Here is a 25,498-nt window from a genome sequence, read left to right on the forward strand (position 1 = left end):
GCTTTATATGTCTTGGGACCTATTTACCTACAGAAGAGATTCGCTTTTTACAATCCAGTGAGACAGTTGCGTTCTTCTTCTCAACTCCTGGTGCAGACCCCTAGGTTCAACCGACAAAGGCTCGGTGGGAGCTCCTTTGCTCGGAAAGCTGCTTTGGCATGGAATGTACTGCCCCTGGTCCTGCGCGGTATTCAGCATCCTGTAATCTTCAAGAAAAAGTTAAAAACCCTTCTCTTGTAGTTCTTTGATCTGGCTCCTGTTTCCTCTTTTGCTTTTCCAAGTTCGTGCCGGAGCACTCTCTGGAGTATCTGCGCGCGCTACAAATGTATTTAACATAACATAACATAATTGTGCAAATACTAGCAGTCTGAGAGTCCTCATTAATTCCAACAGCTGTTTTGTCTCTTCTCCTTGCTCTGTATTCTTTATTTTCTTTCTTTATCTCTTTTCCCCATATTGCTTATTTATTTGATACACCTCCCCTCCCGTTTCCTCTTCAATCCCTTGTTCCAAGGAAGTGAGAATCCAAGAACGGGTAACACTGACGGGCTCCCTTCTAGAGTCTTGGAAGGGGGCTATAGTCCATTCATAATAAGGTCAAAATGGATCAACCAGCTAACTACCGTCTGATCTCGCTTTTAGATATCCCACCCAAATTATATGCCCAAACTTTGATAAAACACTTAGAGGCCTGGGCCTTTGATACTGGTTTGATTCCAAGGGAGCAAGGTGGATTTAGGACGAAGCATTCTACAATGGATCACTGTTTTGCATTGTGGGAAGTCGCAAGGAAGTAAATGGAGTCAGTAGGTGATCTTTGTTGCTGCTTCGTTGACTTTTGACAGTGGCGGCTCACATAGGGCGTGCTCCGAGGCGTGGTGGGGAGGGGCAGGGTGGGGGGTAGTAAACTCGGACATACAACGGAATGGAGGAAAGTAATTATTATGTTCCGTCGTATGTCTAAGTTTACTATCCCCCCGCCCTGCCCCTCCCCACTGCCCCGCAGCACTCCCTATGCGAACCACCACTGACTTTCGAGCGGCTTTCGACAGGGTGAATAGAGATACGCTTTGGTGCAAATTACAGCAGTGGAAGATATCTGGGGCCTTGTTGGGGCTGGAGCTGTTTTATAGTCTTAGATTCTGAGATGTAGCTATCTCCATTGGTCAATATTTGTGTAGAATCATAAGGTTGCAGCTGGCATTAATTTCCCCATAAGGTTTAAGATCTAGGTCGGTATCGATGGAATTACACTCAGCTGGGTGATGTTGAGTAAATTAGTGGATCCCAAAATAATGAAAAGCTGCTATCCATATTGCACTTCAGAATCCTGATAGGGGAAAACGTACTGTTTGCTATTGGTTAAATGCACATTGCACTTTAAAATGCCATTAGGGCAGAATGAACTGTTCTTATATTGATCCCTTTTCTATTATTTTTAGTGAAAGGTCTTAAATATATGTGAAACTTGGGCTGCAGATTGTATTGGGTCTGGGTACGGAAAATGTTAATGTTTATATAGGTGAAATTGCATAATCTACAAGTAGTCGTGCGCTGTTTTTAGATTACTAAAATAGTGTTCTTTTTTTACACTTTTTTCCTTTTTATGAACTAGAAATGTGTGTAATATTTCTATAAGAATAAATTTCTTGGAAATAAAGTACTTCTGATCTAGTCGTGCAAGTGCAAAAATGAGGCAGGAATGGTGACAAAACGTTTGCTGTGAGAATGCCGGGTTAGAGATCTCCACTGAGGGAAGAAACAGGGTTTCAGGGGAGACAGTACATTGACTTCATCCCCACCGGTGTGATCAAGGTTCTCTGGGGACCAGTGATGGAGTGTGGCGTGCAAGACTTTGGGAGTCCTGTGTTCCAGTAGGCCCTTTAGGGGGTGCCAGAGTATTGTGAGGGAGGGGGGCACACGAGGAAAGCTGTCTTTCTTCAGATGGAGGACTGTGACGGAAGAGGGGCGAGGTGTTCTGAGATCTCTGCTCTGAATTAGATGTCTTTAGGGCACACTTATTGGAAGCTGTCCCCTCTTTTCTTGTTCTACCCTTCGTGTGCAAAAGCTTTATCCCACAAGTGCGCAAACAGTACATCTGGAAAACCTAAGCATTTAAAACAGCTGTATCAGTGCAGCTAGGAATTCAGTGCATCCCATTACACCTCTTAAATATCACTTTATGTGCACCTTCAAGTCGCCAAGTCCCAGCTGCCTCCCAAAGTGCCTTTTCTCTGCCTGTGGAGCTGCTCCCTTTATGAACGAATGTCTGCATATCCACACTGACATGAAGCCCCTCCATGGCCCTGGCACTCAACCTGAAAAATAACCAGAAACAAAACACATTATGGCCCAGCCCATATCTCATTAAACTCACTCTGGGCGTGCATAGCATCCAAGACACTGACTTCCATCTCTCCATCTTCTATATCATCCTTTCTGAACATCCTCTCGCTCCCACGTGTCCCCACCCTTATTCTACACGAATGAGTGCCGGCGTTCCTCAAAATCAAACAGCCCCTTATCCCCACCCATATGCTCATGCGATGCACAGGACACACTATCACCACAGGGTATTTCTTCAGCATCGCCAATTTACCTCTCTTTCTTTGATCTGTTTTAGATTCTCACCTAACCTCTATTACCATTCCCTTGTCACATACCTCAGACCTGCATAACCCTCTATCATACCCTACCCCAAAATCACTGACACTCTAAAGCCCCCTAAAAAACTATTGCATGGCCATGGAAAACAATGTGACCTCTGCCTCATCCACACACAGGTACTACCAGTCGCGACAATGCCATATTTATCGGTCTTCTTATCCTTTTACACTGCCTTGATACCACACACAGCCTTGCAACCTTCTCCTCTCCACTTCTCAGAACGACCGCTAACATCCCTAAAACAGCTTATCGTAAAATACTATTCAAGCCTAGTTCCTGAATTAGACATGGACGACAAACCTCTTTCAATCAACAGCATAACAGTCCCGCCTCTTCGCTCCCAAACCTCCCATGCCTGACAATATGACTTTCCAATTAAAAGACCCAAAGAACCTTCAATTAACATAATCATTCCTCACCGCCTATCCTCCATAAGTCCTCTGGCAATACCGCCTTTACCAGCTCTGCTCATGGCACCAGACTACATATTCTCCTCCACCGCGAACTGGACCAAAAAGAAAAATATCTTTGTCCATTCCTAGAATGTACCTTGTTCTGAATGTAATATTGTAATTCAAGCAACCAATCATAAAAACTCTTGCAAAACGTTAACGTTCATCGTGGTCTGTGTAGTTAAAATGCTCACCACGGCAATGTTATCCACATTTTAAGATACACTTTTGTTCCTGACCTCTCCACAACACCAACGATACCACTAATGGGAAAAGACTCCAAGAAGTCAATGCACTGTCCCTCTCTTTTCCATGCACCTGGCCACACCTCTGCACACCACTTCACCTGCCAAAACAAACCAATGCCACCAGATGTGTCAGGGTTCATTTGAATGGACAATTCTGCTTCCTCAACCACACCTTCCAAAGGTATGCCATTGAGCCTTTCCCAAAAAGTTTTCCAAATCCACAAATCTCCTTTTGCTCCCTCTAAGAGCCAAACTCTATGATGTGGCAAAACAAACCCTGACAATGCCAACCCTAACCACCTACAAAACATGCAGGGTCTCTCTCTGCCCAACGAACGTGCTAACCCAGGGCCTTCAATAGCCCAACCTAAGTCCAAGAGTTAAACCTCACCACAACAACACTGCATCGTCTGTCTTATCCTACCATTGGAACCAATAGAAGAATCTGATGACTGTAACAGTACATTACTTTTGTGATCGACCATTGAGGCAAACAATTAAAGAAGAAAGCATAATCAACTATTTCTAACTTAGTTGATTTGGGAAAACCATGAGTAATTGACACAGATAACCCCTTATTGAATTCCCAGTTGTATCTACTTTTCAGAAAGTTAGTGTTTTCCAGGTTCAAGCATGAGTTTCAAGCCTTTTCCCCCCACAAACTGCAAGTAAATAGAAACCACAAAAATGGGAAATATTGACTGCCACTTAGAAATGTGAAGAAAAAACGATACCGATAAAAATATTTTTTTTTGCAACTGTAACCCGGGACATGGAGATCTGAACACAGCAAATTTTTCAGCAATGTATTTTTTTCGTTTTTTTTTTTTTTACAAAAAACATATTTTCGGACACAGAACATTTTAGCATTCCTCCCCCCCCCCCCCAAATAACTATGTTTTGCTCCATGTTGGCTATTTTCTGGGTTTTGCCCCAAATACCAAAAAGGGCCCAGCACTTGAGGGGTTGAAAGCAATAGCTACAGTGAAAGCAAACAGGTAGGAACTGTTTTACTTTACTTGATGTTTCCTAATCTGCATATTTTCATGTGTAGTTTTTAGTTGTGTGTAGAATTAATTATTTTCTTCTTTTTAAAGTAAAAGTACGAGTGGAGTGGTGGCATTATTTAGTGCTATTATTGTCTCTGGGGAGTTTCTATGCCACCGTACCTCTCGGAGTAAGCTTTTTGAGGGTATAGTGCTGAAGCGGTGTGCATAGTGACAATAGTAAGGAGGGCCCAGGATACATGAGGTGGAAGGCTCCAAATGACACAATAGGAGCTCAGTATACTAACCTTTGATTTTCATGACCCCTCCCCAAACCAGATCCCTCAAAACTTTATAAACCATTGTTGCTATTCAGAAAATAAAGCTGTGAGGTATGCAGAAATATTAAACAAGAGAAACTGTGCAATGCAGGGATAAAAAAAAATAGGATATACAATATTTGTTGTAAACGATTATGTGGATAGAACAGAAGGGGGGAAACAGAGAGAATGGAGACAATATGGATTAAGACCACAATATAGCAATGAAAGAAGTTCATCCTGCAGACACATTTTAGAGGTTCTTGGAGAACCAAAGATGCCAAGGCCACAGTGGAAAAAACACACGTGATGTTTATTCGAATTGGGGGTGGGGAGAAATGTACAGTGAAAAATAGGATGCCCCTTCCACTGCACATCACAGGAATGGAGGGTCAGAAAGTGTGTCAGCATTTGCCAGCATTAGAGAGAGATGCAGGAAGGTTTGGACAACCATGAAGCAAGTACTGAAACTGGGGAAACACTTTGTGGTAAAAAAGAACACACTCACGGAAAATATGAATTTGTAATACAGGAAACAATTCGCAAGAAAAAGCATAGAACAGTATGTGCTACATTAGTGGGAGTGACATCTGCATGTGGACAAGGAGGAAACAGTGCAAAGAGAGAAAACATGATTGTTACAAGTACTGGCAAAGCCAATAGGTCTCGCCTAAGTGAGAGCTATTGGCGTTGCCAATGTCTTTTAGCAAAGTTGTACATCAGTGTGGTTGCTGTTCAGCATGGGTACAAATTAGTGGTGTGGCACAGAGAAGAGTGGCACACAGAGTGGGGTAACGTGGAGTAAAGTGGAGTGGCGTAGAGTGGCATAGGGTAGAGTGGAGTGGCGTGTGGAGTGGCGCAGACTGGAGTGGTGTAGAATACAGTAGAGTGGCATTGACTGAAGTGGTGTAGAGTGGAGTGGCATAGAGTGCCACAGAATGGCACTGTATGGAGTAGAGTGATATGGCGTAGAGTAGAGCGGAGTAATGTGGCATTGAGTGGAGCAGAGTGGCATAGAGTAGAGTGATGTGGCGTTGAGTGGAGTAGTGTGGCGTAGAGGGGAGTAGAGTGGTGTAGATTGGAGTAGAGTTGATTGGAGTTGAGCGTAATGGAGTTGACTTGAGTGGCATAGAGTGATGTGAAGTAGAGGGGAGTGGAGTGGATTGGATTGGTGTAGTATGGAGTACAGTGGATTGGCATACAGTAGAGTGACGTGGTGAGGGGTAGCCTAGAGTGGAGTGGCATTGTCTGGCGTAGAGTGCAGTGGGGCAGAGTAGAGTGGATTGGAATGCCATAGATGGCATAGATAGGAGTGCCATAGAGTAGAGTGACGAAAAGTGGTATAGAGTAGTATGGAGTGGCATGGCATAGAGTAGAGTGGCACAGAGTGGAGTGACATTGTGTGGAGTGGAGTGGTGTAGAATAGGATGGAGTAGTGTAGAGTAGACTGGAGTGGGGTAGAGTAGCGTAGAGTTGAGTAGAGTACCGGGGCATAGAGCGGCGTGGTATAGTGTAGTGTAGAGTGGTGTGGAGTAGAGTAAAGGGGCACAAAGTGGAGTGGCGGGCGTAGTGTATCACGGAGTGGCATGTAGTGGAGTGGCACTGTGTGCAATGGAGTAGCATAGAGTAGAATGAGTGACGTAGAGTAAAATGGAGTGCGGTAGAGTGGAGTAGAGTAGAGTGGTGTAGAGTAGAGTGGCATAGCATGACGTAGAGTAGAGTGACGTAGAACAGAGTGGTGTGGAGTGGCAGACAGACGAGTGAGTGGAGTGGTGGAGAGTGGAGTGGCATTGAGTAAAGTGGCATAGAGTGGAGTGGAGTGGCAGAGAATAGAGTGACGCAGAGTAGAGTGGTATAGCGTGGTTTAGGTTCATTGTGTTTGTGTTGGGCATGGTGCCACTGTACCTTCTGGGCAAATGTAATGTCTGGTGTGGTAAGTGTAGTTCAGAATGACCGATAAAGAGAGGTGTGTTGTTGGTGTGTGCGCCCCGAAGCAGGCTGATAAGATGTGGGGTTAGTAAACAATAGTTATGAAAGGGCATACTTTGTATTTATCATTGAGCTGAGATCAAAATGTATATTCTGGTGTAAGCGGTGTTTGGTATCCCTTAGTGCAAGTAAAGGAATTGTGTTCTTTTTGCCTGGTCAAAATGTAAACTGAAATACTAGCGAAGGTGTAATGTTTCCATGAGGTCTTATTGTCCTGGTGCCACTGCACTTGCTGTTTGAAAATAAAGTAAGCTCCTGGAAGTGTGTGTTCAAAGAATAGGAAAGAAAGAGGTGGTTTGAGATGCTTAGAAGAGCAGTAATGTTGTGTTGTTCTTTGTGAAGAATTACTTTTCCTATTTAACTATGCTGAATCTGTACCAGTGTAATTTTCTGACACTGGTACACGTTTAGCAGTGCCTGCACTGTTGTCTGGTTTCAATATAAGCAGCAACATCCAGGTGGGGAGGGGGCGTTTTCATTTATTTTCACCTCCAGCTGGACCAAATATAAAGGTTGAAATTAAGGGGCCATCAGGCCTACTTTTGTTTGAATCTGATCCTGGCTGGGTGCCGTCTGCAGGCTGACACTCTTATGCAAATGGAAAGGAGGGAAAGAAAGGCCCACAGCTCGTTGTCACTTCACAGGTGCTTAAGAGAGGCATGCTTTTGACTTTCTTCAGTCCCTGTTTATAAGAGAAATGCATGCACTGTAAGAATATCAGATGTGTTGGTCTGTCTCAGTAGTTGCACGAATAACAATGTAAATACCACTATTTTATTTCTTTTATAGTGCTACTCATCCCAGTGCAGGGTGTCAGAGCGCTTTACATAACAGACATATTACACATTGGCAATAAATCATGTAAGTATGTATATCAATGTACAAGATGTTCGTTGCAAAACAGTGAGGATTACAAGATTTAGGAGTCACATGTCCTTCATAGCTCACTGTCCTATTTTATACCGATTACAATTTATTAACTGCAAGTAACACAAGCATTGGCAAAGCCAATAGGTCCTGCCAATGTGAGATCTATTGGCTTTGCCATTGTTTTCTAGCCGTGTTGCAAATGGCTGAAAGTAAAGAAAAAAAGCTTTATGATACAGCCAGCATTTACTGCGTTATAGCGTTTTTTTCTTTTTTACTTGCAGCTATGCTGCACTGATACCAGCACTGCTGTATAATCTATACTATAACGTTCCTGTAGTTCTATAGTCTGGGAACAGAAAGCGCACTACTGACCTTTGCATGCGAAACCCAAGTCAAAATGGCAAGCATTTATTTAAAAGCTAATCGATGTGAAAGAAAGCAAGTAACGAGGGTGTCCTGCACAGTAAACTTTTGGGCCACCTTCATTTTTAGAATCAAATCTTTTTTATTGACTAAGAAAGGCACATACACAGCAATCCGCCTACAACCCACCATGAGCCGGCCGCGAAAGGTCAGTGCACATCCAAAGGCAAAGACTGATCTATCTGGTATCGATCATGAGAGGAGTGATTTAATACACAGCGTATCGCCTACATCCCATTGTGGGCCGGCGTTGCGTATGTAACAGTGGAGCTATGTCATGGCGATTTAGCGAAAATGTGGGCTTACCAGAGACAGCTGGGCGTAGTCCTGATCTAGACCTTGTATTGCTGGATGTGAAAGAAAGCTTTACGTGCCAAGAATATAATATAACTAAACAAAACATTTAGTGTGAAACAAAACCCATGCCCACCCCACCTCTTCCAACTAGAGCATGGTGAGCTTGCACAACACTGAGACATAATTATCAGTAGGGCCGGAACCTTGGAACTATGAGACCTCAGGTTCACCCCGTTAAAGAGTTATTAATTTGAGAATGCGCAGGTACGCCGGGCAAGTCTATTCCCTAGAGAGGATGGATACCTTCATTTTTAAAGAAATCATGCAACAAAATTCAAAAATTCCAAAAATGTATTTTATTCACACGCAGAACTGTTTCATTTTAGTAGTAGTGGTACATCAGACTAAATCAGTACAAGTAATTTATTTTTTAAGAAATAGTTTTCAAACATAGATTTTGAAACATTCATGCCTCCACCCACCCAGACAATGACAAGCGTGAACTAAGAAGTTATGTGCCCCCTTTGGATGGTCTGGGTTGCTATTCTACATGGACATTTCAGTAAAATCAAATGTTGGAGAGGATTTCGTATAGCACACATCCTGAAGGTATGTATTTCAAGATCGTATTATATATAATAATAAAGAACAAGTATTGGCAAAGTCAATAGGTTTCGCCTACCTATTGTCTTTGTCAACTTTATACATGTTGCAGATTACTATAATAAAGATGTGAAATAATGTAAAGAATGCTGACTTGGGGAACTGGGTTTGAGTCTCGGCATTGGCTCAACCTCCTGTAATACTGGCCAAATCATGTAATTTCCCCAGTGCCATAAAAAAAAGTGTTGTTTTGCAATATAACTGGTGCTCTAATAAAGTGCTGAAATACTTTATAGAGCTTTTAAGTGCTTTTTATAAAAGCTGCCTGTACTGTGAAAAAAGGTGATCCGTACACTTTTAAGGTTTGACAGAGTCCTAGGTGAGGAGAAGACCAAGCCTGTGAGGGACGAAGCCCATGAGGAGAGAGAGGAAGGGTGAGGGCGTGTGATGGAGGAATAACAGGGGGCACTGGTAAGCAGACGGTTGCTAGGTAGCGAGGCAATAGCAGCCAGAGCTGATTCTGAGTTAGGGATAGTAGTAAAGATAGCAATAATTGGTGTTCAGTGGGATTCTTAGATCTTTTGGCCCCTGCACAACTGCACCTGCTGCACGATTCAAATCATGGCCCTAGTACCTGCAGGGTAATTGCACTTGTGACTGCTTGTTTAATACAAAAATATGGCAATAATCAGTGTTCAGTGGGTTTCCTAAACCTTTTGACCCCTGTGCCACTGCACCTGCTGCACCATTCAAATTATGACCCTCGTGCCTGCTAGGTAATTGCACTTGTGACCGCTTGTTTAGTAGTAACGTATAGAACTAATTTGTGTTCAGTGGGTTTCCTGGACCGATTAAAATATATATCGTTGTTGTGTAGCTAAGTATAAACACAAAAGTTATCGTAAAAAGTGCCTTTAAATGTATCCAACTCTCCAAAACCAGTTGCCACAGATGTCATAAATAAAGCATATGCTTTGCACATCAAGGTGAAAACCAATTGTTGTTAAGTTGTGTTACAATGTGGCTGGCTCTTTCCTGTGAAAGGATCTTATCCTGTGCTTGCCAGTGAATGGGCCATAAACTGTGCAAATTGCCCAAGATCACCATACGTTAGGCTGACGCTGCGATAGAAATGCAGTTTTTTCCTAAAAAGGCAGTTTCACAAATTAAATGGACTCACCAAAGAAAAGGAATTTGGCAAAAAGTGTGTTAAATATGAACTGTTTCATCTTAGTAGCACTAGTACATCAGACTAAATCAGTGCGGTCAGCATACACCCTACTGAACTTTGCATGCCCTCATTGTAAATGGGCAAGCATTTATTTACAAGTTAATCGACAGGAAACAAAGCAAGTAACAATGGTGTCCTTCATACTTAACTTTTGGGCCACCTTTATTTGTAAAGACATTTTGCAAAAAACTTGTTAACTTTGAAAAAGTCTCTGCAAAAATTCCAAAAAATGTATTTCATTCACATGCAAAACTGTTTCATCTTAGTAGTACTAGTACATTAGACTAAATCAGTGCAAGTTTTATTTCGTAAGTAATCGTTTTCAAACATGATTTTAGAAACGTTCATGCTTCCACCCACACATACAATGTCAATAGTGAACTTAATGCCCCACGAATGAAAGGCAGATTTTTTGTGCAGCTGAAGAACAAGAAAACTTTGAGATGGCCACGTCTAAAACATATTTTTTTAAAAAGGGCAAAAGCAGGCTCCATGGAGAAAGCACGCTGCACTCCTCTTTCCTGTAAATGCTCTCACTTTGAAGTCAGCTGAAAGAAAAATACAGACCAGGCTCCCTCGAAGACACAGTTTGACATTTGACTACGCCGCTACGGTCTTTGAAAGCCCAGCAAGTGGCATGCAATAAGAACAAGATTTACAAGCCTATTTATTACAGAAAACGAGTTCGTGAAAGACTACTGTTAACATGGCTTTGGCATGGGGAGGTACAAACTCAATGTGGACAGTCGAAAGCAAATAAAGCCAGCAAAGAGAAAGCCAGAAAATATGAGTTATAAACCACAAAACCATTCACACGTAATAGACAGAATGCATTTCCAGGGCAACTTTCTGAAACTCCCCAAGATGTATTTTGCATACCACACAGCTGCGCTGTCTGGTAGCTGCGACCTAAAAGGAATCTCTGTGTTAAAAGCAGTAATCCACTTACATATCTAGCTGAAATAAAAATCTGTCATCCGCATGTTGCATGATGTGCTATTTAAATGTTACAGCCTCGGAAAAAGGAGCATAGAAGGGACACGAGCGGGCTCCATGGGGTGAGTAATCTGCAGTCCTCTTTCCTAAAACCGCTGTCACTTTGAAGTCAGTGAAAGCAAATTAAACACCAAGCTCCCTCTGAAGACACAGCTTGACATCTGATTCCTGCCTTTGAATGCCCAGCAAATGTGACAAGATAAGAACAAGATATAAAAAGCCTGTTTAGAGAAAGCAAGTGTGTGGAAGAATACAGTAAACAAGACTTGGGCAACAGCAGAGATTAACTTAACCTGGACAGCCTAAAGCCAATAACTTCAGCAAATAGAAAGTCAGAAAATGTGAGTTACAAACCACAAAGCTAATGGTAAGCAACAGCCAAAATGTATTACTAGGTCAACTATCTGAATGACCCCAAAATGATGTAAGCAAACCTATGCAACAACCTAAAAATGGAAAAATAAAGATGTGAGAAGAAGGAAGTGCAACACATGGTGCAACTGGCCAGCAAACACATTTTCAAGTATGTTAGCTATCAGAAAGAATTAAATGTAACATGGAAATTATACACAATCTGAAAAAGTGTGCAGACTAAAGCGTATACAGATGCAATTGAATAGGTAAGTTTCGAAAGGGGATGCTGTTTAGGACAGATAATGTAGTGGAAGTATGCATGGTGAAAGGTCAAAGTGAATGCAGGGGTCCACTCTTGTGCCAAGTGAATGTAGACACTGTAGAAGTAGGATTATTAGCAGAAAAATCGATGTGCTACCCTTTACTTACTAGAGGGCTGTAGGGAGCCAGAGTGCTTAGGTTAGTGGCAGACTTTCCCCAGAGAGGAGACAAAACGTATGGGATCATTTAAGGCAGAAGTTAAATTTAAGGATAGGAAAGCAGTGGCCAAACAATATGTATCAGGGAGAGGGAATTCGCAGTAGGATGTCAGGGGCAACTGGCGTGGAGAATCATTTTACATCAATTTCCAGTGAACCAAGTGTTACAGATAGGGTCCATTGGTGCAATAGATTTAACGGAGAACATGGTAAAGGAATTTAGTTGGATTGTTGGAAGTAAAGACTGGATGAAAAAAAGGCTATTGTCATTGCATCAAGTTGAGAAGGGGCACAGTAATTATTTTAAAAAGGGGGATTTACAAGATTCCCATACATTCTTCGGTGTAGTTTCACAAGATTAAACATTGTTTTATTGTTCTAATGTCTTAGAAAGAGTGAATTGGGATATCCCTAGGAAAATTATGTTGTTATTGAAAATGAGACTCTTGCATGTGTGGTGCCAACTGATCGACATTGGTGTGAGGTATAGGATTTGAGTTATGGACTAACTATAATCCTTCAATGGGTGTGTTGTTAGTCTGAGGAGCAGGTACACTGTTCTCCAAGTTAGCTTGGATTGCAAACAAGATGTAAGGGTGCAACAATAAGGTGGTACACGTAGTAAGAACATGCCAGCTGATTTTCTGTCACAAATTCCATTCCATTGCAGAGGCAGGGGAATGTGTGGAAGGATAACAAGAATGTTTTAATGGCTTATGTCCAGAGATGTAGCACAAGTGTGAGAATCTGGATTATCCTCTTTGGAAAAGAGATGTCAGAAGGGATGAGGTGCTGAAACGTGATAAGACGTATGTGAAAAGGGGATTGACCGACGATGAATAGTATTGGAGCAATGGGACCATATGGACAAGTGACAGAAACATTTCATGTCTATGTGAAGATGGTGCTTGCTTAACACAGGCTAGTACCGTCTTGTGTACTGAGGACACGTTTAATGAGTGAAGCCCCTCATCGGTATCTGGGGACAGTCTCATCAAGAACTCCCATGAGTGTTACTAGTGGCCAAGCACAAACAGAAATGTTGAGGCAAAGGTGAAGTTATTTCGACCGAGCCAAGAAATGTACTAGATGTTGAGGATGGTGTACCAGTTGTAGGTATGTTCCGAGGCCAGTTGACTTGTGGATGAATTTGATAGTGGATGATAAGGGGCCATTCAATACACTGCCTATTGAACAGAGATATGCAGATGGTTATTACACTTGACTTGGCTGAATCAAGTCTTGAGCATCAATGGATTAACCACATTCATACCTTGCTTCTGTTAAAGTTGAGACAGCGAGGGGGGCATGGCCAAGCATGAATGGAGTTGGAAGCAGGGCACATTGCTCCTCTCTGACCCAACCACTTCAGTAACACTTAGCACACCATCCAGCACTAAAATCACCCCTAAATCCCCCCACCTCTACTTTGGGGAGGTGGTGGATCGTGAGGTGAGAGATCGGGAAACCCCAAATGACCCACAGTACTGAGGCTGCACCAGGATGGACAGGCGGCCGACCGCACTCTCTCTCTGATCACGAATACCTTCTTGAATGGCTCCAGCCACAACTAAACTTCACCCTAAGCTGCTGCCGCCTGACACTGGGTGTGTGCAGCCCTCGTAATGGCACACTGAGGTCCCCAGGTGTACCTGGGTGTACTTGGGTGCAAGAGCAAAACTGAAGATGGGAGGCCTTCTGTTTCACTCGAACACCGTTTTGTGCCACAGGGGCCTTATCATTGGCAGTTTCCAATGGAGCAGCAAGACAGGCTCAACAGGGGACAACATATGGGGAGACTGTGTTTACAGATGGCTGGATGGACTGCTAGTGGCCATTGACGACTAAGTTAACCTGGAGAGGGACCCTGTGGTTGGAGTGCAGCTGTTCCCACCCTTGGTAACTACTGGAACAGCTTGGGAGGATGGAGCTGGTTGTGGCTGGCTTCTCTTTCCCTTTCTGAAAAAACAGCCCATTATTACAGTTGGGGAAATGTGCAGCGGATGACGGAGCAACATGAATCCCAGTTCCAGTGCTGGGTCAAATGCTAGACAGAATTATACCAGGAAGACAATGGCAGCCTGAGGGAGGACTCCCGGTTAAGGGTCCCTCTAGTTTAGACCCAATGTATTGTAGGTGACTCTTGCAGGTTGCCTTTGCAGCGCCCCCGTCCCCCATGGCATGGTCGGTGTGCTAGGCCCAGTTGTTTGTTTTATCAGAAGCTCCCGTCACCCTTTCTTTCGCCGCATTCTGCCGATTGGCCCAGAACGGGGCTGTGTACATCATCAGAATTCCCCCCTTGGTGGGCAAGAAGGTACACTTCATCTAAAGCACTGTCATCTTGATTTCTCAACTTTCTGTACCACTCAGCAACTACATCTTATCTATCATACTATGACAAGCCAAGCCTTAAGCTTAAAAAGGCGATGGTTCGGGGCAATAAAGCAGGACACACTCAGGCACTTTTTCCTGTCTTTATATGAGAGGAGAGGAACACCCAGCTGACATACGAAGGTACCTTGAACACTGCAATTGGACACACCTCTATCCAGAGCAGAGGAATTCCTTTAGAAGGCATCATAGACAGCTCAGAGTTAAGACAAGTGCTAAATTCTATGCCTTCTGGGTCCTGGTACATCCCTGGTCCCAACTGACTTCCGTAGAGAATTCTACAAAATATTCCAACCTGTGGTGGAAGAGCCAATGGTCGCTCTGTTTTACCTGTTCTCTAAATTCACGGGCCTATATCCCACTAAGGGGGAAGTAGAAATAATGTTAATTCACACAGCTGGAAAGAGCCCTGTACAATTCGTGGACTACATGGGTTCTAAACATGGACTCAAACATTTTCAATAAAATATTGGCAATGCGCCTGGAGCCCCTCCTGCCCCTCCTGATCGACCTTGACCATGTCGGGTTCATCCATAACAGACGAGGAATAGATAATATTAATACGACTAGCCTACTTCATTGAAAAAGCGCAAAGGAAGAACATCCCAGCTATGATCCTATCACTCAATGCCAAGAAGGCATTTGACTAAATCAGCTGGACTTTCCTAGAAGGGATCCTAGATAAATTATGGATGGGTCTGAAAATGAAGGGCTAGATCCTTGCAAGATATAAAATCCCTTCAGCCTCTGATAGGGTTACTGGTGATCCACCACTCTCTCCCGCCATTTCGCTCTTGTAGTCAACCTCTGGCTATCCAGAGGAGAACCATAAGAGGGGTGAGTGGCATTCCCTTTGGGGGAGAATTACAGGAGGCCTGTCTTACGGCAGACAATTTGCTTCTTACTCCATCTGAACCCCTTGGATCCTTAACAGAAGGGGGTGACCTACTCGACGAGTTGCAGCCTTTATCAGGTTTTAAGGTCAACAAAAGAAATCACAACTATTGAATATCCCGATACCACTTGCAGATGTCCCAAAGCTGCTGTCTTGCCCTCTTCCACTGGGCAGACAACTCCGTCTGATACCCGGATCTCAACATCGCTAACCGCTTGGAGAACTGGACCAATGCCAGCGGGTCTCTGTTCCGCATGGATATTTGAGAGGACCTTAGGTGCTGGAGCCCACTCAATGAATCCCCGCCGTTGCAGATCAGTGTTGTTAAAATGAAGATCCTTTCTAGGATACTGTATCTGCTTCAATCCCTCCCAACACCCTTCTCCCTTGGGGACAAACGTACCTGGCAAAAAGACTCTCAGAATTCATATGTGGAGGCAAAAAACCCACATTTCAGCCAGGCTCCCAATGGCAGGGAGGATGCCCTCACATAGTTGGATATTATTGGACAGTGCAACTACATTATATATCAGAGTGGATGGGGAGAGAAAGAGAGAAAACATGGTTGGACTTGACTGGGCCATAGCGTGCCGCCCTCTATAGGATTTGCCTTGACTAGACCAGAGAAAACATACAAAAGAAGTGATGGATGGAAAACTTGAATGAATCTCAGCCACTGGTGATTACTCTAGGCTGCATCCCAGTCCATGGTATAGAATGGCGGCACAGACTCTGGAACACGTCTCCGCCCGACAAAAACTACTGTTCTCGAGGGCTCATGACTTTCCCATCCTCCAACGCCTCTTATTCCAAACATGAACTTTTCCCAGCAGTAAGGTGCGGGCCTGCTCATGAGGGCGAGGTGGGGGAGTCCTAAGTGACCTTTATAAGCAGGGACCTATGAAACCCTTCATATATAAGGGCCTTATATATGTACCAAACGGACCAAAACAGCAAAGCCACCCGGAAATTCGCCTTTCATCGTGGTTGGAATTCCAACACTAGGACAGTAGCTACCGATAAACCACGGGGAAGTCTTTGGTGAAGATACACCACAGCATTCTGTACAAATAATAGGTTTACAAACAAATGTACCAGTGATGCTTGACACTCACTTGCCTTAAATGCATAAATGCATATTCTCTTCTATTCCTGGCGCGTGCTTGTGTTGCCATCAGTAACATGGCACATGGAGTCACATATGGTAGTCCTTCGTAGTGACCCAAACCTTCTGGAAAGAAATACTGGGGCTTATAAAGGGGAATCTAGACTACCCCAGTCCAGCCAAACCTGGATTAATGCTGCTGGGCCTGAAGGGGAGGCCTGACAACCTAGGTGGAATGACAGCAGCAGACTAGGCTTTACTAAGACACATGACGCGGGCTGCCAAACAACGACAAATGACGGCAGGCAATTCAGAAAAATACACACCGCTGCTTTGCAATTGTATGCTCTGGGAAATTACTCAATAAAAACATTTTGGAAAACAATCTGACGTAGCAGATGTATAGATACGAAATACTAGTACTGTCACATCTGTGTTCAACATCTACCAACCATCCATTCCATAACCTCGTCTATATTTTCCCATTATTGCTGATAGTTCTTTATGCACCGTGTAACTGCTGCTATGTACGGCATTGCCTGTCAAAATGCTCTTGATGCTATGACAAATAAAATAATATAAAAAAATAAATAAAAATAGAGATGCTAGGATATAAGCAAGGCAAAGGGGCGAGAATAAATGTATTGGGCTATAAGAAGCCATGTAGGTACTTGGAGAATAGAAACTGGTAGAGGTAACAGGGTGAAGACGGGGGTGGAGATACTATGATATAGGTAGGTATGGAGGTATTACGGCATCTGCAAGAGCAGAGGTATTGGAATATAGGCAGGGGTAAGGGTATAACATCATAGCCATGGACGTATGTCCCACGGTATAGGCAGGGCAACTGGAATTATGCGATTATGGTGCTTCAACAATATCCATGTAGCAATGGATTTACTGTACTTTGCCACGTATTCCACCATCTGCTGTATACATTTTATAAAAGCCTATCACACGTTATTAAAAGAAATTTGGCACCAATGGTGCTATGCTGTGGGAGACATTTTCTAAAGCTTAACTGGTCACCTTTTTGTTGTGCGCCAGTATTTTCAGGTGTTAAACTGGTACCAAGCTGGTGAAACTGTAGTCCAGGCCATGCTAATTTGTCCAGTGAAAGAACTTGGGAAGTGATTTTGACTGCATCACGAAATATTTAATTGGAATTCAAAAAAGGCAAACATGAGTTATTCTTTGCGCAAATATTTTTTTGCCCGTGATTCGTCTACATTCCTATTACGCCAGACACATTGTTCGAGAGCAGTAATTATTTCAAGGGGGCATTCCCAAACATTCTACTTCTCCTTCTAACTTTTGATGCCTTAAATCAATAATCGCCAGGAACACTCTGAGAGTCAGATTTCTAAAAGATTTTGCCTTAGGTTTGCATCACTTTTTTGATGCAGTCCCGACACATGATCCTTTGTGGTATTTACAAAGCAAAGCAAGCAATGTAGAGAATAACGCTGCCTTGCCATTACTTTGCAACAGGCAGGTGCTCAATGGTTGGTATATGGGTGTTCATATTGAGAAAGTCGATGTCAAAATGAATAATGATACATTCATGTATAAAAACGTATGAACTTCATGTTAAGCCTGACTCAGAAATACGAAGTTATGCAGGCACTGAGACCCAGGCCAGACGTCTCTGATTGACAGGTCACAGGTGGGGTGGCATATAGCCAGCAGACAAACGTACGAACAGGAAATCCCACAGATAGGCGCGGCCACACCACAATGGTCCAGGGAAAATGGCCCCATAAAGCACACATGGCCGGAGGGGTACACGCTCTCTCAAAACACTATGAAGTTAGATGTCACATAAAGTTAGGACCATATAGTGAATAGGATACAGCACACACAGCACACACAGTACACGCAGTGATCACACGCTCCTCATGCTGGAGATCTGTACATGTACCCACTGGCCACATTGTGTCCGCACCTGGATTCCCTATCAGATACATTAATTTATGACCCCACAGACAGCAGTTCACATTTGTTACCAAAAAAGGATTGCTGGAACTGTTTATGACATTCAATGAATTTTATATAAACCCATTTCAGATCGATTGTAAGTTCCTGTTCCTGTTTGCCAAACACCTCTTGTGTCTTATTTTGTCAAGGTATTTTATTTTCAAGCAACATGGGTGTTTCCCGGGATCCACCCATGGATTCTGACACAAACCCAAGTCTACCAGGACTTGTAGACATGGGTTTGCAGCAACACAGTGCCCCTGCCTGAGGCTAGTATAAAGAGGAGAAATATCTTTATCTTTTCTCCTAGTTATTTCCTCTTTGCATGTGAACAGCATCCTGCAGCATACATACAAAGGGGAAATAGCCTCAATGGATAGTTTTTGTGGCTAAAGGTTCCCTTCCTGCAAAAAACTATCTTGACCTTAGCCTAGATACCTTTGCATTATGGCACAAGCGTTCCTGCATTGGTGCTAGGCAGCCACAACTGTTCCTGTGCATAGAGAGAGTAGAACAGTGCCATTTCTTTTAAGATATGTTGCAGTTCTGCTCTCTTCTTTTCATGCAACAGATCTCAGCAACTTCACCTACTATGCTGCATTGCATGAACTCTTTGGAAATATGCCCTTTAGATTATAATTTGGAATCCATAGTGCTTCCAGGCTCTTTTTAAGACAAAGATGAGCTTCTAAAGGCCGAAGTGTGAACACAGAGCATACTCACACATAGGGACTAGCTCTAAAACATAACAGGGATACGTAGAATAATAAAGACACATCTTTTATTACAAGGAGTGCACACATGTATGCTTCTTTTCTGCTGAGTGCACCAACAGCAATGCATTCAGCAGAGAACAAGCATACATGTGCACACAATTTTACTCTTAGAGTTACAAGGGAATCTAATCATAAAAATGATTTGCTGCTGAATAACATGTTCAATAGAGTCTAGTGTATCATTATACTGTTTTTCAGAAACCCTTGTATTTTGCATAGTGTTTGGGGTGCCTTGTGTATTAATGGGCCACATAATTTAGTCAACCATACCATATAGTTTGTAACCCTGGGCGTAGTTCGCGAAGTAGTGCTACGTGTAGCTACGCAAAGTGCACTTCGCACTACGCGAGCTACGCGTAGCACTTCGCGAACTGCGTAGTACCCTGTTCGCACTGTGCAAGATGCCGTTTTCAATGATTGCACAGTGCGGACAAGCATCCGGCACTGTGCAATCATTGAAAACGGCATCTTGCACAGTGCAAGCTGTAGTTTTCTGCCGCTCGAGTAGATTTTTACTCGAGCGGCAGCTTTCTCAACGCGGACTGGTAGTTTCTCATCGCGAGCATATGCGATCACTCGCAATGAGAAACCTAACCTCCCCGCGTTGAGAATCTCGCCGGGAGGTTTATTTTCCACGCTCGCGATCGCCAACTTGATGTTGCTGATTGCGAACGAGGAAAAAGTCTCACCGGGATGTCATTTTGCTTGCTCGCGGTCGCCAACTTGACGTTGAGGACCGCGAGCAAACAAAAAATGACCACTGCACTACGCTACGCGTGTTTGCACTGTGCTACGTGCAATTCGCGTAGTGCGAAGTAGCGCAAACTTCGCAAACTACGCGAGCGTACCGTACTGCTTTGCCCAGGCTTAATAGTTTGGCCCTTCACTGTTGCATGATTCAAGGGTCAAAGAATACGGTAAAGGAGGAGATGAAGGGAAGGAACGATAGGCAAGTTGGAGGAAGAAGAGGAGTATCAGGAGAGTGTGCAGGATTTCCCATTCTTCCTCCCGCCTCCATCCCATCCTCCTTTTTCAATCCAAATCTCATTTTATCATCTTCTCGCCTTTCATTCTTTCTTTCTTCTAGTCTTTCATTCTTCCCCACTTTTCAATAATCTGGGTGTGTAATTATTACACACTCGTAACTTTCGTAAGCCAAGCAGCTCTTTCTCTTCTCGCCTTCGTCACTCTTCCCATGTGTCTGTTCTCCTCGCAGTTGTGCTTTCTTTCATGTGCTCTTTCTGTCCTGCTCTCCCTCTGGTTGGGTAAGTGTTGCACACTGGCCACACTCTTTCTATCGGATTGCTCTTCTTCTTTATGTTATGTTATCCAAGCACTAATCACCCTACCCTAGTGGCCTTACTTGAAGAGCCATGGTCTCAGCTTCTTGCGGAATACAAGAGGGGGGGAGGAGGCTCTGATATGTTGAGAGAGGTTGTTCTAGGGTTTAGGAGACAGGTATGAGAATACAGGACTGATCTGCTTTTGTGTATGCATGCGGTGTGTGGTACTGGGAGCTGAGGTATCTGGAAAGTTGGTGCAAATGAATGTAGGTGTTCAGGTAGGCAGGGTCTTTGTTGTGGAGTGCTTTGTAGGAGTGGGTGAGGAGTTTGAAGTGTGCATGCTTATGTATCGGGAGAGAGTTGAGTTCCTTAACATGAGGAGGGATATGGGCCCAATACAAGGAGTAGGGTACTTCATGATATCTATTAGAATTAAAAGCACATGGGTAGTCTACAGGTAGACACACGAGTCAGAGAGGCTCTGAATACCCAGGTAGTAGAGCAGAGGGGCCATAGGAAGCCCGGACACTGGCCCCTTATAACCTCAATCAACATTACCAATGAAGCTCCTCTGTTCTCCTTCAAACGAGGGTGCAACATTAAGGACCATTTAGTCAGAGCACAACAACCACCACGCAAGGATAACACTTTGCAGGCGTGCCTAGGTCTCCCACCAGTAGTGGGCGTTTTCAAATGTGGTAACTGCGCTGCATGCCCGCTCACAAAAAACACGAAAACGTTTGATTATGGCACAGTCACACACAAGCTGAATTTCTTTTCGAACTGTTAATTCGGTAAATGTAATCTACTGCATCCAATGTCCGTGTAACCTCATTTATGTTGGCCAAACAACCTAGAACATGAAAGCAAGAATAAGCCAACATAAAAGCAGAATACGTTTCCAAGTCATCACTGCACCACTGGTCGAGCACTTCATGGATAAAGGACATTCAGAACAAGACCTCCACTGGCAAGTCATTGACATTGTTCGCCCATGCAGCAGAGGCGGTGACCCTCAAGCGATCCTTAATAGTCTTAAATGCAAATGGATGTTCAATTGCCGTTCCATTGAGAATGGACTCAATACGCTCCACGAATGGAACATGATTCTGTAATACCCTACTAGCTGCTATAAGTCCAATTGTATATAATATGCCTGTACCTGTTTTTATCATGTATATAATTAATGACACCATTCTTAACTGTCCTGCTTATCTATCCAACCTCTACTATTAGGGCCAACTCTGGGTTCCTGTCCGAGCTTCCTATGGGCCCTCTGCTCTACTATCTGGGTATTCAGAGCCTCTCTGACTCGTGTGTCTACCTGTAGACTCCCCACGTGGAGCTACCATTATATCATGCAACATGCTAGCTGCTTTTAATTCTAATAGATATCATGAAGCACCCTACTCCTTGTATTGTTTGGCTTAAATTCCTCCTGTGTTGCACAATCCCATATCTGGCCCCTCTTGTGCCTATTACCATCGCGCACCTACCCAATATGGCTACCACACTCAGTCAGCTTGCTTATGGCAGGAGCACTAGATTAGATCAGCATCACTCTGCGCATGCGCGCCGGTTCACGCGCGTTGTTTTATTCAGGCTCATTTCTCACCCTGGTCCACAAGTAAGTGTACTGTCCCGGTTGGCTCTCGGCAGATTTGGACTGCTCCCTTTGTCATGCCCTGACCAACCTTCTTTATTTTTAGATTGTTGCCTCGCTGCCGACGACTCCCTTCCCGGATCCCTGGTTGGATTTGAACTCACCCCGTAAGTAATTCGCAGCCCCGCTGTCTCCCTTGAGCTCACTACGCCCTGGCATTAATACTCCTTCTCCTTTTCAGGAACTCTGATTCAATTCGCTAAGCTCCTCCGGCTTCGGGCATTGGCCCCACGCTACCTCCGCGTCAGGCTGCAATCCCACGTCCTCAATTTTGAGACGCCCTAACTTAGGTCTGTACATGGCTTTATCCTTACCGCGCAGGCTTCTCTTGCATGCCTCAGGATAGGATACACTTCCTTCCTCTATCATCAAGTACCCTCTTTCGCTTTGCGCTAAGTCAGCTCTCTACTACCGCTGGTGCAGGCTTCATCTTTAATGCCTCTGTGTTGTATTGTCATCACTGTCTATCACTATCATTTGCAACTCCCCTCTCTAACCTTACGTTAATTCATGCCTAATAGGAATTCAGTTCCGCCTTTCGCATGTTCTTTAACTTACCTTCTTTTCATTCTCCGCACTCTTGCGTCACGTTGACTAAGCCAAATATAAGGTAACTGTTTTTCTTTGCATATACTGATCTTCCTTTAATGCTGTAGCTAACCCAGTCACAGATTGTGCAACTGTTAATTGTCCTTATTCTCGGGACACATGGTCACTCCGTTGTTTTCTTCCTCTATAGATTCTAGTTGCTCACACTACAGTCCTGATGACGATCTTTAGTTAATAAGATCGAAACGCCGTCGACCTCACAACCAAAACTCCTCCATTGTATTTGAATAGAATGGAGTTTTGTAGTTTGTTGTCAATGCGATGTAATGCTTTTAAAGTCAATAAGCACTTTCACTTCATGCACTTGCACTTTTTCGTGTGAGCACCAGAACTATTATCGTTGAAATTTGAATGATACTCCATTTATGCTGCTAATAAATGTGATGTCATTCCGAACCATGTGTCCCGTCATACATTGCTTCATGAGTCCAGCTCGGACTCCCTTTGAAAGTGTTTCTGTAGATTAATACTGCACCCATGAATAGTAGCCCAAGCTACACGAGGACCTGTGAGGCCTACCTGAGACCACTGTTCCTTTCAACTATATCAGACGAGTAGGGTGGCATATTGATGGCCTAGGTTCTTCCAGTCAGGAAGATGCAGATCCACTTGAGGGTTTGTCCCTGAATGCCTGCCTCGTGGAGACATCAGATCAGAATGGGTTAGGAGATTGTATCGAAGGCTGCTGATAGCTCTAGGAGGATGAGGACTGTGAATTTCCCCCTGTCGAGGATCATCTGGATGTCTTCCGTTGCTGCTATGAGAGCGGTTCCTTGCTGTGGTTGGGTCTAAAACCTGATTGTGTGGAGTCAAGAATGCAATGATTGACGATGCAGTCCAAGAGATGTTTTTTGATGGCTTTTTCCAGGAATTTAGCCAGGTAAGGGAGGATGGATGTCGGCATGGATATCATTTAGTGTAACCAGGGGTCACAGCTGCAACCCCTGGCTTGCTCCTTGCAACCCCTGGTACTGCCTTGGTGACCCCTGGCCTCAGAGGTGGCAAAATCAGTTCCAGGAACACAGTGGCAGCTTGTCCTTATGGACATCGGTTAGAACTATACTCTTCTTGTTTTCTGTCAATTTTTTTATTACAGTAATAGTGAATAATATTTTATGATTCACTATTAGTGTAATAACAATGTGGAATACAATTAGCTGGAATATGACCTTACATGGCCAAGCTGAAGTCAAAAATGCTTTTAAATGTATGTTATGTTCGTGCCTGCGGGCGAGAGTGTGTTTATGTGAGAAAGAGTGTGTGTAAGTGCGAATGTGTGTGTATAAGGATGTGTGTGTTAGTGAAAGTGAAGGTCAAAGGGGTTTGTGATGTCACTTCTGCTACCCCAGGCATTTCGGTGAATTGACGTCCATGAATATCATTCTGTGGTTGGCAAGTTTGGTTGGGTTGGCTGAGGCCTTCTTTAGGAGGGCGTTTACCGCTGCATGTATCCTGGGTCCGGAAATGTGTCTGTGCTGATGGAGGTGTTGAGGAAGGGGATGAGGCCCTCGCTGATGGGGTTTGTTCCTTTGAAGAAGGGATGATGAGTGCAAAGGTCCCAGGGTGCCCTGGAGTGTATGTCTTTGTAGTGATACACTAAGTCATTCTTGCTTTTTTACATTTCAGTTATTACTTTCTTGGTACAGTGGCTGTCTCGCACTGTGTTTATATTTGGATACGTTGATATGTGTTCTAACTCACACTCAGCATTCCTTCTCCATGGCACCCAGCTACAGCAATGTCAGTTGCAGCTTGGATTCCTTGGAAGCAGGACATGTAGAACGTGGACTCCTGTATTTCAAGGAATAAACTTTCTCTTAATTGTTTTTTGAAGTCTCCTGATTACTTCTTCACCACTGCTACATATTTGGCGATGAGCATCAACTGTTTCAGGAGCCCAGTGTCATCAGCGTACATTTCTGCCTTTTTGCATTTGGTTGCTGCCTAGCCCAGCTGTGCCATTATCGTAAGTTCGGTTCCTCCTTGGATGTGCTACGGAGCGTTGCTCTTGCACATTTTTTGGCCTTTCTGCTGAGCATGTGTTGAGTGCCGGGGCATTAATTTTGCTGAAATTGTGCGAATCTGAGGCGGGGCATCCAACAACGCGCTGATTGGAATCTAGGACATGCGTACAACCATTCACGCGCAAAGCGTCATTCAATGTGACGTGTCATCACGATGCGGCAGCCATTTTTAAACGAGTTATATACCCATTTGTTTCTACCTGCATTGCTGCATTTTGGCCCTGTGTGAAGGAAATTTCAACACTGCTATTGCGTAACAGTTTTGGGATTTCAGTGAGATCATTGCTCTGTTGCCTCGTATTGAGGTAATCTTACTGCTGCTACCGACCTACAATTTTTATTTATTACTGAAATCGTTGGACCACTAGTAAAAGCACCTCTTTAAGGTATTTCTTTGACATTACTTTCTGTGTTTTTTTTGTTTAAAAAAAACCGTTATAATAAACATGGAGGATCTGATAGGAATTCTAAAGCCCGGGCGCTCTGAAATAAAGAGGTAGATGTGAGGGGCGGCCTGTATGGCAACATGAGATGAAGACTGGGCAGTGCTAATCACACGTGAGGACGGCAGCCTTCGGAAGTGTGAGGATCGCTGGGTATGCGGTGGAGTCAATCAGGGCATCTCCCGCTGGTGCACGGGCAACTTGAATGACACGAAGGACGCCCAACAGCTCGCCCGAGGGAAGTGCAGGGGAAACGCACTCCTTCTATTGCAGCCGCGCACCCTACTCCCTGTGCTGCTACTTCCAGGGTGTGCTGCGTGGCGCATGAACTGACTTCGGCGGCGGTGCCTGGGCGCGCGCGGTGCGGACCTGCGCTTGCCGCCCTTTCACGCATCGTGCTTCGCCCGGACCGGCATC

General features: G+C 44.0%; 1 long non-coding RNA gene across 2 annotated transcripts in view; it reads left to right on the top strand.

The window, feature by feature from the left end:
• Positions 1–22,296, top strand: part of LOC146861001 (uncharacterized) — a 66,495-nt gene extending 44,199 nt beyond the window's left edge. For both annotated transcript variants that reach the window (XR_014978899.1, XR_014978898.1), the window contains 2 exons: positions 22,052–22,112; positions 22,187–22,296. This is a non-coding gene — a long non-coding RNA (uncharacterized LOC146861001). The remainder of the gene's footprint in view (positions 1–22,051; positions 22,113–22,186) is intronic.
• Positions 22,297–25,498: the final 3,202 nt, after the last annotated feature.

Source organism: Triturus cristatus, chromosome 3_1 (assembly GCF_964204655.1).
Source record: "Triturus cristatus chromosome 3_1, aTriCri1.1, whole genome shotgun sequence".
Lineage (NCBI taxonomy): Eukaryota > Metazoa > Chordata > Amphibia > Caudata > Salamandridae > Triturus > Triturus cristatus.